This window comes from Ambystoma mexicanum, chromosome 9, assembly GCF_040938575.1.
Source record: "Ambystoma mexicanum isolate Mex_15411 chromosome 9, UKY_AmexF1_1, whole genome shotgun sequence".
In the NCBI taxonomy this organism is placed as follows: domain Eukaryota; kingdom Metazoa; phylum Chordata; class Amphibia; order Caudata; family Ambystomatidae; genus Ambystoma; species Ambystoma mexicanum.
The window spans coordinates 647,164,749-647,180,097 of NC_090931.1; the positions used below are offsets into that span (position 1 = coordinate 647,164,749).

The window sequence follows — 15,349 nt, forward strand, 5'->3', positions numbered from 1 at the left end:
AAGAAGGAGAATTTTAGGGTGGATCAGTGGTATGGAAGTCACAGGTAAGTCCTGCTGAGCGGTGGCACCAGTAACCAATTTTGGCAGGTCCAGTGTGTCAAGGGAGCCAATTTGGGAGATCACAGCTGAAAGGAGGAGGCAGTCTACCCGAGTGATGACATTGACCAGTGCAACAATATTGGCGAAATCAAGACAAGCCCACAGTTGCCGCAAGAGAATATTGGTAACTAGTGTATTGAAGAGTCAATATCATTCTGAAGATGAACAATGGTAGCATGTGGAAAAGGTGCGACAAAAATGTGTTACAGCGTCAGCCAAAAATAATGTGGAGACACAGTGCATCGGAAGGCTGTCTTAGTTGTGGGGATTAAGAGGCAAGTGCTCCCTTTATGTCAGTGCTGATGATGACTGCGCACGTGCTTGCCTTTGGTGAATCTTTGGCCCACGTACATTGCGTATCCGTTACACAGCTAGCTCGTGCTCTCCTCAAATAAGTAACTGGGAGGCGATCTGGAACTCCCCATTCCATGATGGCTGCCAGGAAAACAATAAGAAATGAAAAGCACTGGTAGAGATAGTACTCTTTCTAGAAATGTACCCTGCCTGTCTTAGCTTTAACAAAAACATGGGCTGGGATTTGCTCTCGCCCTCCAGTAAGTAGGGAAATCTCAATAACATAAAACAAATCAATCAAATATTAAAACATGCATCAGAAATATTACAATCTCAAAATAATTACATGTGCCTGAATAACACTCACACCTAGCGAGGCGGATAGGTCGCCGGCAGCCAGGCGGCTCGGCCGCGTCGCAGGTCGCTGTGCAGCTAGCAAGGGGCTCTCCTTAAATAAGTAACCAGAAGGCAGTTAAGAACGCCCCGTTCCATGATGGCCGCCGGGAAATTAGTAAACTAAGAACCAAAGAAATACTGTGAGAGAACAGGGACCTGCCTTTCTTGCTCCTACGGGTCTTGCTCTGTGCCTCAGGTAGGAAAATTCCAATAACATCAATAAGGTCAATAAAATATTAAAACTTGCAGAAAGGTTAAAATCATAAAAGAATTATAGCTGCCTGATTAAAATGTACTACTAGTGAGATGGAGAAACCGCCGGCAGCCAGGAGGCACAGCAGCTCCACGGCTCGAAAGAACATTGTCTAAAACATGAAAGGATTGGGAAAAGGCAGTCACGTGGCAGGCTTTCGCTTGCATCTGACCGCCTGGTAGGCTTGGGGCAGAGTCAGTCAGATGTGTGGTAACCACGTGTCTAACTCTGTCTGAGCCAGTGGTTATCAAAAGGTGGGGCTGGCCCCTTAGGGGAGCCCGAACGATGGTGGTGGAGGTGCGAGGGGGCAAAAAGCTCTTCAACAATGGGGTACAGTGACTGCTTTGAACAGAAAATAGAAGCAAATATGGGGTCTGGTGGGCCGTACTGAAGAGGGGGGCTCGACAACAATAATTGTACTCAGTGCAGGGAGGGGTTTGAATATCACTGGCCTGAGCCCTACTGCATTACACACTGAAAATTAAATATGAAATAGTTTTGCGAAATGAAACTGCTCATATTTTGAAATAAAACATATTTATTGCTTGAAAATGAATGTGACTCCTACATCTACCAGTGAAACTCCTGGGCTACTACCTTTAAGATGTTTTTTGACACCTGGACCTCGTACCAAGTTGCTTAGTTAATTTTTAAAGCGACGGTCACTTATTTTGTAACCTTTTTTTTTAAGGCGCACATTCTGATTTTAATATGAGACATACACATTTCAAGACGAAAAAGTGATGTCTAGTAAACAGAGTTCTACATTTGCTCACACCTGTAAAAAATAATTAAAATAATATACACAGGTCGATTCTGAAAGACCTCTTCCAACTGTGAAATGCACTCCTACGTTAAACGGGCAGGTGTTCTCATATGTCTCGCTCGGCGCTCAATGCAATACACCTTTGTGACTCTGGAATTGCAGTTGACGACTCCTGCTGAGCGCTGTCCTGTACCTGGACTATGATTCGTTTGAGTGATTTCAGCACAGATTTCCCACGCTAGTGTGAAAGTTCAGTGGCAAAAGAAGGCCTTGGAACATGATCCTTGGGAGGATAGCTCAGGGGCAACGCGCTCGTATTGGAAGCAAGACCACACTGAGCAGCACAGGTTCGATCCCCGGGTCCGCACTTAGAAATCTGGGTATTAAGTGCATTATAAATAACCTGCCATATTGGGGTGGAGAAACGGCACACACCACACCCGTTGTTTCTTAGTAGGCCTAGGAAGAGAGGTATTGAATATTTGCTTGCCGGGGGCGAGGGCGGTCTTGAGGAGAAAGAAAACGTGTGAATCCTTCCCAAGGCTGCCTCATTGGCCATGGTCTTGGCTAATGATCTGGGCTTGCAGATGAGTGCTCCAGAGACAACTGATACCTTGATCAACAAGGCATCGCATTTGTTAAATATAAGGAGGTTCAGGGGAACTCTTGACCCTGCAGCTATTCTTGTGGCCCGTAGTGTGCATTGGGTGGGCCCCTGAGGTGAAAAACCTTGCTGGTGACCTTGTGGTTCTAATTTGTACTAATAAATAGTTTCTGGGCAGAATGGCTTATAACGGTTGAGGGGGTACTTGTGTGTGCAAGGAATCCTGGGTCTGGGATCATTGTTGTAGCCTTATGTTACTTCTATTGTCTATTGTACTCCTCATCGAAGAACGAGTGCCCTCATTATAAGTATGGCGGTCCGGAAATAAGGGCGCCGGTAGCAACGTACCGGCACCCTTTCCGGACCAGCACCCTTTCTGGAACGCCATACTACAACAATGCTGGTAGGGGCCACAGATTCCTTCAGGTCTCTACCAGCATAGTTAGCACTGAAGCGCCGGCACCGTTAGCAACGGTGCCGGCGCTTCAGTGACCTAATTTCCATGGAGTCCCACGAAAATGGGGATTTGCCATTACTGCCGCCGCTTGTGATATTCTAGTGGCACCGGGATATCAAGGTCTCTTCAAATCCAAAATTCCGGATTTACTTTGACGTGAAGACGTTTTGGTGTCTGGAAGGATACTTTGACTTAATGAATGAGACATCTCAAGATGAGAGCTCTTTTTTCAGAGTGAAGCGCGCGGTAGGGAAATAGTATGGATCTGACGCCCATGAGTGCCTGTCCCCACGGATGTCTGGGTCAGGTGACTGTGTAATATTTCTTGTTATTGTCCCCAGCAAATTCGGCCTGAAGGACAGCATGGCCTAAACGACTGTCAACTGAAGCCAGAGTGAGACATCTACAGGAGGCTCTGACATGGTCTTCAAGCCCTAATTGCTCAGAGGTGACATCTGTATTTGCAAATTATATGTGGCAGGCGCGGAGAATAAGGTCACTTATGGTTTTACCGTTAATTTAATGAGGGACTGCAAAGCACAAGGATTACATGTAGGCTGTAGCAAGCTTCTTCCCTGATATGTTGAAGGTACTTGACATTGACCGCAGATTAGTACATGTTGGGGTACTGAAGTGGGGGTGTTGTAAAGCTTACATAATTATCACATTAGTATTCAGGGATTTGGTTTTACACCTTGTCTTAGGGTTTTTACTGTGTAAATATGGATCTATGTGATGACTGCGATCCCCATAATTATGACAGCTGAAAATGCAGACTTTTTTTTTTTTCAAACCCACCTTACACCAGAAACATATGCAGGGGGAGACCCCGCGTACCTCATATTACTATTTTATCACATACCCCCCGACATATATATGTAGTGTAAGGGGGAATCTAAAAACAAACATTGGAATTTCGGCCGTCGTAATTGTGAGGGCGACATTTTGGGCCATTACCTGTAAATATGATACTTTAATGCCGAGAATATGTGTTATGGTGTCTTGTTATGGATTTGTTCTGAATAAAGCTTGCTGTTGTTGCTACTGTTGGAGTTTGAGGATTGTGCAAGCTACAAAGGGGGGGGCAGAGTCTTCAGTGATTTTCATGGTTATACAAAAGGCGACGTCGGTGACTGGGATATCTACAGGGTAGTTCCTAGGAGAGCTATTCTTGGGGGGGGGGGGTGATGCTCCCCGAAGGGCCGGAAATAGAGTGAAGAGCAACTTAGGGCAAGAGGGCTAAAGGCAGATGTCAGAGCTTTGAATGGGCGCACCCCATGACACCCCATCTTCTTTTATATCATAATGAGCCTTATTGACTGCTGCTTTCTCTCTCTGCTCCTGGGCCACGGCAAAGTGTTTGATGGGGGCACTGTACTGTCTCATTATGATATGATATAAGTAATTTATAACGCGCCTGTCCACATGTGTTTCTAGAGTATGAGAGTATTTGAGCTCTTAGCAGTGCTACTGCTGTCTCATTGATAGCATAGCAGCCCTGCTGAAACGTTTCAGTACTGTACTGTCTCGTTGAGAGCGTGAGAGGTCTTAGAAGTGCTACTGCTGTCTCATTGATAGCATAGCAGCCCTGCTGAAAAGTGTCAGTACTATGCTCTCTTGATGAGAGCGTGAGAGCTCTTAGAAGTGCTACTGCTGTCTCATTAATAGGATAGAAGCCCAGCTGAAACGTTTCAGTACTGTACTGTCTCGTTGAGAGCGTGGGACGTCTTAGAAGTGCTACTGCTGTCGCATTAATAGGATAGAAGCCCAGCTGAAACGTTTCAGTACTGTACTGTCTCGTTGAGAGCGTGAGAGGTCTTAGAAGTGCTACTGCTGTCTCATTAATAGGATAGCAACCCTGCTGAAAGGTTTCAGTATTGTACTGTCTCGTTGAGAGCGTGAGAGCTCTTAGCAGTGCTAGTGCTCTCTCATTAATAGGATAGCAGCCCTGCTGAAAAGTGTCAGTACTGTACTGTCTCGTTGAGAGCGTGAGAGCTCTTAGAAGTGCTACTGCTGTCTTATTAATAGGATAGCCGCCCTGCTGAAACGTTTCAGTACTGTACTGTCTCGTTGAGAGCGTGAGAACACTTAGAAGTGGTACTGCTGTCTCATTAATAGGATAGCAGCCCTGCTGAAAAGTGTCAGTGCTGTACTGGCTCATTGAGAGCGTGAGTGCTCTTAGAAGTGCTGCTGCTGTCCCATTATAAGGATGGCAGCCCTGCTGAGCAGTGCATAAAGATTACATTGGCACATATCCAGCCACAGAGACGGCAGTACTATTCTATTGCCAGGGCGAATCCCGCTAGGAAATGCAGACACTGTCCCGTTTAAAGAATGGCAGACTGCTACGCAGTGCTAGTACCGACACAGTAATGTCCCAAGCTCCTCAACCACCTTCTCTCTCACAATGGCTGTTTCAGGAAGAAGACATTAGGGGACATGGTGCTGTAGACATCTGGGGGAGTCATGTGGGCCAACTTCCCCCTCATCTTGAGACCCTATGAGCCAACCTCACCATCACCTTGAGACCCTGTGGGCCAACCTCCCCATCACCTTGAGACCCTGTGGGTCAACCTTCCCATCACATTGAGACCCTCTGGGCCAACCTCCCCATCACATTGAGACCCTTTGGGCCAACCTCCCCATCACCTTGAGACCCTGTGGACCAACCTCCCCATCACCTTGAGAACCTTTGGGCCAACCTCCCCATCACCTTGAGACCCTTTGGGCCAACCTCCCCATCACCTTGAGACCCTGTGGACCAACCTCCCCATCACCTTGAGACCCTGTGGACCAACCTCCCCATCACCTTGCGACCCTGTGGAACAACCTCCCCATCACAGTGCTTAATTTGTAAGAAAATATGTGCCAGTCCCAAGTATTTGCTAGCACTCTTGTGACTCTGCAGGCGGACAGTTCCCCACCATTGCTGAAACCACCCACAGCAGCTCCCCACAGTGTTGACACATTTGGGGTTAAACTACAGTTCACACCTGCTCCTTGGGGTTGATGGATGCTCTGGCTATCATTACTTCATAATTAATCTGAGTCTGAGGCAATAAGTGCCGGGGCTCAGAAATAAATGCCAGGGCTGATCCTTCGAAAACACCCCGACAAATTAGGTACTACTTGAGACCCCATGGACTAACCTCCCCACCACCTTGAGAAGCTGTGGGCCAACTTCCCCATCTCCTTCAGACTATATGGACCAACCTTCCCATCCCCTTGAGACTATGTGGCCCAACCTCCACATCACATTGAGACCCTGTGGCTCATCCCCCATCACCTTGAGACCCAGTGGCCCAACCGCCCCATCACATTGACACCCTGTAGGCCGAATTCCCATCACGTTGAACCTGTGAACCAACCTCTACATCACCTTGAGCCCCTCTGAACCAACTTCCACATCACCTGGCTACCCGGTGGACCATCCTCCCATCACCTTGAGATCCTATGGTCAATCGTCCCCATCACCTTGAGACCCTATGGACCACCCACTTGCTCTTCAGTGATCTGGAATGATCCAAGTCTGGGATCATCAGATGGCCCTCTTCCCATTCTTCTCACCTACCCCTTCCCCCCTTCATCAGGGGTGATATGAAGCGACCACATTTGTAGTTCACAACTATAAAAAAAGAATAACCAAATGACAGACTGCTAAAAATGATACAACCACCCCTCTAAAAGAATAACAGCCCAGACAAGTAGCCCAGGGGTATTTAAATCACACATATACTAGGACTGCTAAAAAGCTCCAATGTTTCTCCATTGAACATATTGCAGCTCTCCTGAAAAGTGTCAGTAACTCCACATTCAATATATTATATCAGCCTTTCCGAGAAGTGTGTATTCCACCCTACTAAAAGTATTCCAGCACTTTTTGTAAACATGATTAACGGGAGCGCCCCACTCTCAAACCCTTTTGCATGTGTAAGGTGTTTCACCCTATGATTCTGTATGAAGGGGTGAGCAGCAACCTGTAGGAGACCTGAGCAAGGGATACTTACACCTTACGCACACATGTGCAAATGAAAACCCAGGGGGGTGATTGATGAACCCTCATATGAAGGCCCATGGCAGACCTCAGTATATGAAGGCTGCCCTGAGGGAGATTTGGCCCTCTCCTAGGGTAGGTCGTTCACCCCTATTGACTGACAGTTGCCCCTGAGAACCTGGTTAAATAAACAGACACAGCCTTAGTTCATATGCAATGCTTCGACAGCTTTGTTTCATATATATATATATATATATATATATATATATATATATATATATATATATATTTACACAGATACACAGAAGTGTAAAGGTGCTGATGTTGTAATAAGTAGACCCTGTTTTTACCCAGGCAGATATATATATCTGCCTGGGTAAAAAAAAACAGGGTCTACTTACAACATCAGCAGCTTTACACTTCTGTGCTCCTAGAGTGGGGGGCACTCTTAGTTAATACATAAAATAAACAAATAACTGACATCATATAATTACTTCAGATAATAGTTAATTGAATAGCACACATTCAGTAACCTGGGCAGCAGGGTGTTGGAATGGGTATATTTCATAAATAAATAAATAAGCAGCTAGGTAGCATAAGTTCATTGACATCTAATAATACATAATTAAATAGCATCAATTCAGTTCTCTGGGAGGGTGGGTGTTGGGCGTAAGTGCATTTACATTTGACAATAAATAATTAAATGGCATCAATTCAGTACTCTGGGGGGATGGGTGTTCGGTGTAAGTGCATTCACATTTGACAATAAATAATTAAATAGCATCAATTCAGTTTTGCCCTCAAATTCCTTAAGAATAGAGAAAAGTTATTTGTGGCAAGATTTGGCAGACCAAATTCTTTCTTCAGATTGATCCTTTTTGGCAGAGCTAATAGGGTTCTCATAATTGAGAGCCGCAGCACAAAATGTCGTAAGAGTCAACTGGCCAGGCAATTTCCGCCACATTCTTTCAGCTCACCTCTTTATTTTCCTCAACTCAAGAATAGAATCAGAAAAACAAGTTTTACCCAATGTTTCGGGTTTACTCAATTTTTTCACCACAGGAACTAAGGTGTCAATAGCCCGAGTAGTGATATCCGAAAATTGATTGGTAAGAAGGCAGACTTCATTCGAGTAAGTGATCTTTTTAATCCAGGGACAAACTGTGTTAGCGAAAGCTTCAGGTGAAATCCTGTGAATATTCCGAACTTTGGATAAAATTCTAGGGTTAGTGTCAATTCTGGCTAACTCACAAGGGAGCAAAAGCGAGAAAGTAATTAAATAACGGTCACACCAAGGACAAACATTGATATCAGGTAAGGATATTAAGATAGAAAGTTAGAATCCAAACTAAAATGTGTCTTTCCTTATGGGTGAGAGCCTAGACCCATTGGGAAAATCCAATAGCTAGAAGAGAATCAAGGAGAGAGCCTGCCACACGATCACCGTCACCATAAGCCCAATAATTAATATCACCAAGTATTAAAAGGTGGGAAGTGAGCTTCATGAAGTCTCTAATGAGCATCATAAGCTGTTCTTCAAACAGTGGTTTAGACAAGGGGGTCTATATAAGGTAAGTATTCCAATGCTATTGTTATAGTCTGCCTTTATTTGGATAAATGTATACTGACATTCATCCAAGGTTGCGGTAGTTCGGGTAAATGCTCCGAAGGTGTCTTTGAAAATCATTTGTATTTGTATTTATTTATTTGTAACGCGCAGCCAAACCCTGGGGTATCTGGGCGCTGAGATGTACATGTTACAAAAGTATGAGTATACAGGCAATCTTTACAGGATACACGGCATTGAAATGGAAGCAATAAAAATACAAAGCAGCAAGTACAAAAACGAGCATAGGTGTATATGCTACAAGTATGCAAGTGGATGATTAAGCTATTAATGGACTTATATACTATATACAATTTAAGACATTTATACAACATGTGATGATGCTAAAGTGACAGTCTGAGCATCGTACAGGTTATTTATAGGGTTCCATGTCATTTCATCGCGGGATGTTTTTTCGCAGGGTTTTTTACCACAATTTTTTTTTTTGAAAAAACCCATGTCATTTATTTGGGGGGGGCCCAAACCCACTATTTTGTAAACATTTTTATGGGTTTTTTTGAGAAAAATATCCATCCTAAAAACCCTGTGAAAAATCATCCCGCGACAAAAGGACGTCGTACCATTTATAGAGTGGCAAGATTCTAGACCTGCTCGGAGAACCAAACTTTAACCTTGCTACGGAATTGCGCGAAGGATGGTTCTTCTCTTATGGTGATAGGCAAGGCAAGGCATTCCATTTTTTTGCAGCCAGGACAGGGAAGCTGACTCCCCCTGCATGTAGTTGGCTAAATCGTGGGACATCAAAGCAATGCGATTTCGCTGTTCTAGTTGGTCGCGAAGAGTTGTGGCGAGAGAAGGTGTTGTAGCGGTATATAGGGGCCTGGTTATTATGGCACTTGTAGGGAAGGGAGAGTGATTTGAGGTCTATTCTTTGCTTAATATTTAGCCAATTTAAGTTTTGTCTAGTTGCAGTGATGTGTTGTTTCCTTGGAATGTTGCAGGCCAATCTAATTGCATTATTTTTCATAACTTGCTTTTTGTTGATATTTTGTTGGGATGTGCCCAGGTAAAGCACATTGCTATAGTCAAGCTTGGACAAGACTAGAGCTCTTGCTACTGAGATGCAGTATGTTGTGGTCAGATAAGGGCGGCATGCATAATGAGCTTGCACATGTAAGCAGTGGATGATGCTAAGGCATTGGTTTGTCTTGTAAGTGAGAGTGCTGAGTCAATGTAAATTTCTAGAGTTTTCACATCCTTGGCTACTTTAATGATATTACCATCAATGTTAAAGGAATTGAACAAGGTTCCTAGTTTTTTCAGTTTAGTGGGTGATCCAAGGAGGAGTAGTTCGGTTTTATCGTCATTTAGACATAAACCATGCTTAGCCATCCATATTTGTATGCTACTGTAGATATCGTTAAGGATTTTACTGTCTGCAACATAGTCACCAGTGATAGGGATGAGTATTTGGGTGTATTCCGCATAGTTGGTATACGTGACACCCAGATAGTCGAGTATATCAAATAGTGGTTTGGTGAATACCTTGTAGAGAGTTGGGGACACACACCAACCTTGTGGGACTCCACAGGTAACTGGCGATGGTGAAGCAGATGCTGAAGGTGCAAAGACCCTCATAGATCTGTTGAAGAGGAAGGATTTAATCCAAGTGTTAGATTGGTCCGAGAAGTTTGCGGCAGATGACAAATGATTACATAGTATTTCATGGTTCACTGAATGAAATGCCGCAGATAAGTCAAGTAGTAGAAGTAAGGCATATTTACCCTTATCTTTTAGTATTTGAATTTGTGTCTTTAAGTCAATGAGTGCAGTTTCGGTCCCATGTCTGGGTCTGAAACCTGACTGTCTTAGTCCTAGTAGGTTGTTTGATTCAAGATACTGCTGTATCTGGATGTATGCTGCACGGTCAAGTATTTTTAACAGGAAAGGGACCGTAGTGATAGGTCTATAGTTAGAGGGGTTATTAGGATCTAGAGAGGGTTTTTTTTAATAGTGGAAGCACCAATGCATCTTTCAGATTAGTGGGTACTGTACTAGAGTCAAATGATGCATTGATAAATGATGCGATGAAGGGTGCAAGTGCATTAGCCGCTTCCTTAATAAACGAGGCTGGACAGACATCGCCCTTGCAATTAGAAGGTTTGAGATTAATATAATTATTTTGACTTCTTTGATAGAGAGAGGCATGAAGTTACATTGAGGCATATTAGGAGATGGGGAGAAGGCAAGTTATGTGGAAATGGCATTGTCAATAAGGTTTTTTGGGGGGTTTTATTTTATTTAGTAGCAATGTGATTTTGTCTTGTAGTGCATTCTGTATGTTAGTGCACCATAAAGTGTCCTTTGTGCAAGAGTCCAGAATGGGGGCAGGAGATTCAAGTTCTTTCAGAATGTCAGATAATTCCTTTGGCTATGTGATCGTTGAAGTTGTCTTTTTTAGCCTGAACAATGGCTAGTTTGTAATTAAGTGAGAGCGCTGTAAAATGATCTTTGTTGGACTCTTATGGGGAGTTTTTCCAAACGGTTTCAGCTGTATATTTAGCTTTCCTAAAAGTCTTAAGGCGAGGCGTGTAGCATTTATTAATGTGGGCACGAGGTTTGTTTTTCTGCAATTTAAGGGGTGCTAGAGTGTTGATGGATTTAAGGATAGTTTCATTGTATAGATTCACAAATTCAGAAGGGTCTGAAAGCGAAATACTTGGATGGGTGATAGGACGTAGTAAAGGTAGCAGGTTCTTTAGAGTGAGGTTCCGTTTGCTTCTGGTCATCATAGCTGGAGCAGGAGTTTGTGTAGTGGAAGGTGTTGTCTTCTCAATGGTGAACATAATGAAGTGATGGTCGGTCCAAGCACAAGGAGTATTGGACAATACATTGATACTACAGTTAAGGTCAGCTAGCCAGTCAAGAATTCTGCCTTTATTGTGGGTAGGGTGGTTTATGCAATGTGTGAACCCTAACTCGGTGATTGTGTCCTTGAGCAAAGACTCTTTGGAGTCTTTAGGATCATGGAAGCCTAGATTAAAGTCTCCTAGGGTAATAACTTGGGAGTTGTTTTTAGTATTGGCGGACTAAAGTTCTGATGAATCATTTTCAAAAGTATAAGTTGTGCCAGGGGGTCGGTAAATCAGATGCATGTTGATGGTGGATGTGGCAGAGGTGGATAGTTTGATAGAGAGTAATTCAGCGGATGGTAAGTGTTACTTGTAATCATTCTTAGCTCTAATGCTGTTTTGTAGATAAATGCAATCCCACCTCATAGCAGTGTCCCCCTCCTTTTCCCTGTAGGTGATCAGTCCTAGAAATTCTAAAGCCCTCTGGTACGGCCAAAGAGGCAGCAGGATCGGCAATGTCAGAGAGCCAAGTTTCTGTTGCACAGACAAGATTGAGGTCCTGACTTTCAATAAGATCGCCTATTTCAATACCGTGTTTAACAAGAAAACGGGTATTAAGTAAATCAGTATTCAGATGACACTGAGTAAAAGGCGCACTTTTAGTGCCAACAATCAATTTATCTGTGGAATATTCAGGAGATAGAATAGTACAAGTGGATTTTTCATGTGATCCTTGTGCAAAAGTTGGTATATTCCATTCGAGATAAATTGGGCTCAATCAGAGCATTAATAGGGCAGGCTTTAGATGTAGTCACTATAAGGTCAATGCTGCTATTTTCAATATCATGGGGACTAGAAATCAAAGGGGTCACCCCAACGTTGAGTATTTGTTGCGCTGGCAATGTATGCAAAAGAGTAGTGGAGTAACGTTTTAAAAGCTCCTTATACTTAGAATGCTTTAAATATTTGCTAACATCATGTGTATCTTTACTGATGTGAGTTTGCGTGATTGCAATTGTGTCCAAAGGATGCAAACTTCTAAGAGGAGTAGCACAGGTCAGAATCAAGGACCGGTACGGAGCAAGGGAACAGCAGAAAGTGCGGCGGCACAGACCGACAACAGACCGGCTGGTCTCTCACGTGCCTGCGCTCACGCGCCTGAATTGCAAATATGTAATTCCCTACACAGCAGGCACCCGCAGCACACACAACCTCAACAAATATCAGAGACTCCCCAGTCACACCTACATACACACCACACCAATGACCGACGCGCGCAATGACCCCCCTACACGTATATATGTACACATAAACCCCCTCCACCCTCACAGAAATCCCCCCACACGCACCCTATAGTTACCCTATATAACACACACACAGACACCAAGCACTCAACACACATCAGACACACAGTCACACAAACACAAACGTGCAAACACACACACACACGTCAGTGCACTGCCAGGTGGCCCGCTTTCCCTACTTATGTTCGAGTGCTAGATCATCGAATCCCTGCAGCTCTTTCCGCTCAGGTGAGCTTCCCTCACATGTGCAATTAGCCATTCGCCATACAAAACCGACTAGTACCACTAATGTCACCTGATATCATCTCTGACAATCCTAACATCCCACACCTCTCGGCCCAGAAGGCATTGTGGATAGAAGGGATCGCCCGCTGTACCGGCACATGAATTTCACAGGTCCCAGCACATTGTACAACGCTTTGCATCATAGAACATATGCCCGTCTTCAAATGCTCTCTAGTGCAGCTTAAATTGCAGTATCAGGTCCCTGCAGAAATTGTACATTATTTGCAAGTACAAGGAGCCAAAGCTCATCGACTCATGTGCTGTGATGCCCATGGGCCAGAGACATTGCTAGGGACATGTGCAGCATAGAGCCGAGCAGAGAGCTCAGGGCTCCGGGGCAACGATGCAGCCAGATCCATTGCACCCAGTGCAGAGTTAACATCAAATCTAATTGCCTTCATTTGCGGTAATGATCAAGCGAAAGGATGTACTAGTTTGCTTGCAAGACAAATGGACAGGTTCCCAGCTATTCGCCTTTTCCCAAGCAAGATATCTGCTATTCTTATACCTTTTCGGGCTTTTTGTCCCGAAACCTCGAGAGCCACTTTACCAGTCCTTCAGGCATGCTATTCCTGTCTCTACCCTGAAACAATATATCCCACGTTGTCAAAAAATAGCAACCCATCATTTGTGTTTATGGCGAGCGGTAGCACGTGGTGTAAACATGGCCACCTGCTCGGACTTGCAGTCTCGTTCTGCTCAGACAAGGTGTGGCGGCCTCTGTCCCCATGACAACTTCTGCTGTTCATGAGGGGTCTTTTGTGTCCGTCGGACTGAGCCAGCGTGATCACGTTGTCCCCATAACCCTGAATAGACCATAAAGTACACATTCAGCAGTTTAGGGGCACATGCGCAATCTAGTTTATGATAGGCAAGCATTGCCTTGAGCCAACAGGGTGAGAAGGGGCACCCTCACCAAAGTCCACTATGAATGAAAAGAAAAATATAAAAGCAGGAATAGTACCCACGGATGAGTGTTTTGATACATTTTAATACAAATTTTACATTTTAAAGAACATTTGTTCAGCAGCAGTGGTCACAACTACTAGCCAGATAGGGAAGCAACTCATCAAACTGGCTCACATTGTCCCCAAAAGTGGCCCACTTTGACCCAAAAAACTGGTCCACACCACATTTTCGCGTTTTTGGTTCAGCCATGGGCCTATTCCTCTATAGGCCAGTCCGAGCCTGTTTACAGTCAACGTCAGAACTTTAGAATATAAGCAGAGCATGTAAACAAATTAGTAAACACAGTAGCACACACTTTTACTAGTGAAGAAACATGCAAAGGCTATTCCAGACTTAGAACTGCAGCGCCCCTGTAAAAAAAGGGCGGCATAGTACATAGGAAGCACAATTTCACAGGTAAGTGCAAATATTAGCTACTTCTAATGAGTTTTAGAGAGTTCAGAGAGGAGTCCTTAGAGTTGAACTCGATAGCTCTTGGTTATGGTATAGAGTAAAGTAAGTATTGCCAGCGTGGAGCCGGAGCCGCAGGGGTGACCACCTTCAGTCTGGGCAGGCCAGTGGACCCCAGTATGGATAATCCAAGCCCAGGGCCACTGACCAGATGCCAGGGACCGGAGAGCTGCAGGGCGGGAACAGAAGCCCCTTGCCGCCATTTGCCATGGTCAGGGAGGGCTTAAAGAAGGGCTACGCTACGGGTGAACCCCCAAGACCAAAGAATAGAAAATCAGTAATGGATCTAGAGTCTGAAGACCCCAGGGAGGTGGTCCAGGCCATGGGAAGCAGCAAAGGAAGCCCAGCAGTCACAATTGGAGGAAATGGTTTGGACTATGGGTGATAGTTTGGGTCTCGGTGACAGTTCTAATTGGATGGTCTGCAGGCAGAGCCCCTGGAGACAGAATGAGAAAACTCCTAATATAGATATTCGATAACCCCCCCCCAATGTCACCCAAAAAGAGCTGAGGTTACTGAGGAAATACAGTAGTGACCCTTTAAAACAGATCAAGGGGATCTTCTGTGGAGAACTGAGGGCTCCAGGACAGGAGACAGGACGGCCCCACAAACCGCATGATCCACAGAGGTCGGACCCAGAAGTCCCACCAAGCTCCTGCTTGGGTGCTAGCCAGGCAGCAGGGATCCCCACTCCATGTCCGGTGATTACCATGGTCCCTGGAAGCTTCAGGGGAGCACTAGATGGCTGCACAAATGGTTGCACCATCTATTCCGACAAGATGGAAGAGGAGGAAAGGGCAGAATAGGATTCTAGGGCATGGCACTCCAGAGAGTCACTATCCTCACGGTACGGAAACACAAAGAAGGATCACCCACAAAATGGCCTAGGGGTAGGGCTGTTAAAATGCTTTGGTAGTCACTTGGTCTCTGTTCTAATCAGTGGATACTTCTGTTATCTCACCAGGGTTTCAACTTGTGTGCGGCTATTGGCTTACAAACTTCTCTGCAGCAGGCCCTTTGCTTAATGAGCTATTCTTATGAATTTGTTGCCTTTGACAA

At 44.7% G+C, this 15,349-nt stretch overlaps 1 long non-coding RNA gene across 1 annotated transcript in view; it reads left to right on the forward strand.

Annotated features, from left to right (window-relative positions):
* The first annotated feature begins 894 nt into the window (after window positions 1-894).
* Window positions 895-15,349, forward strand: part of LOC138489682 (uncharacterized) — a 75,412-nt gene continuing 60,957 nt past the window's right edge. Inside the window, exon 1 of the long non-coding RNA XR_011274868.1 lies at window positions 895-985. This is a non-coding gene — a long non-coding RNA (uncharacterized lncRNA). The remainder of the gene's footprint in view (window positions 986-15,349) is intronic.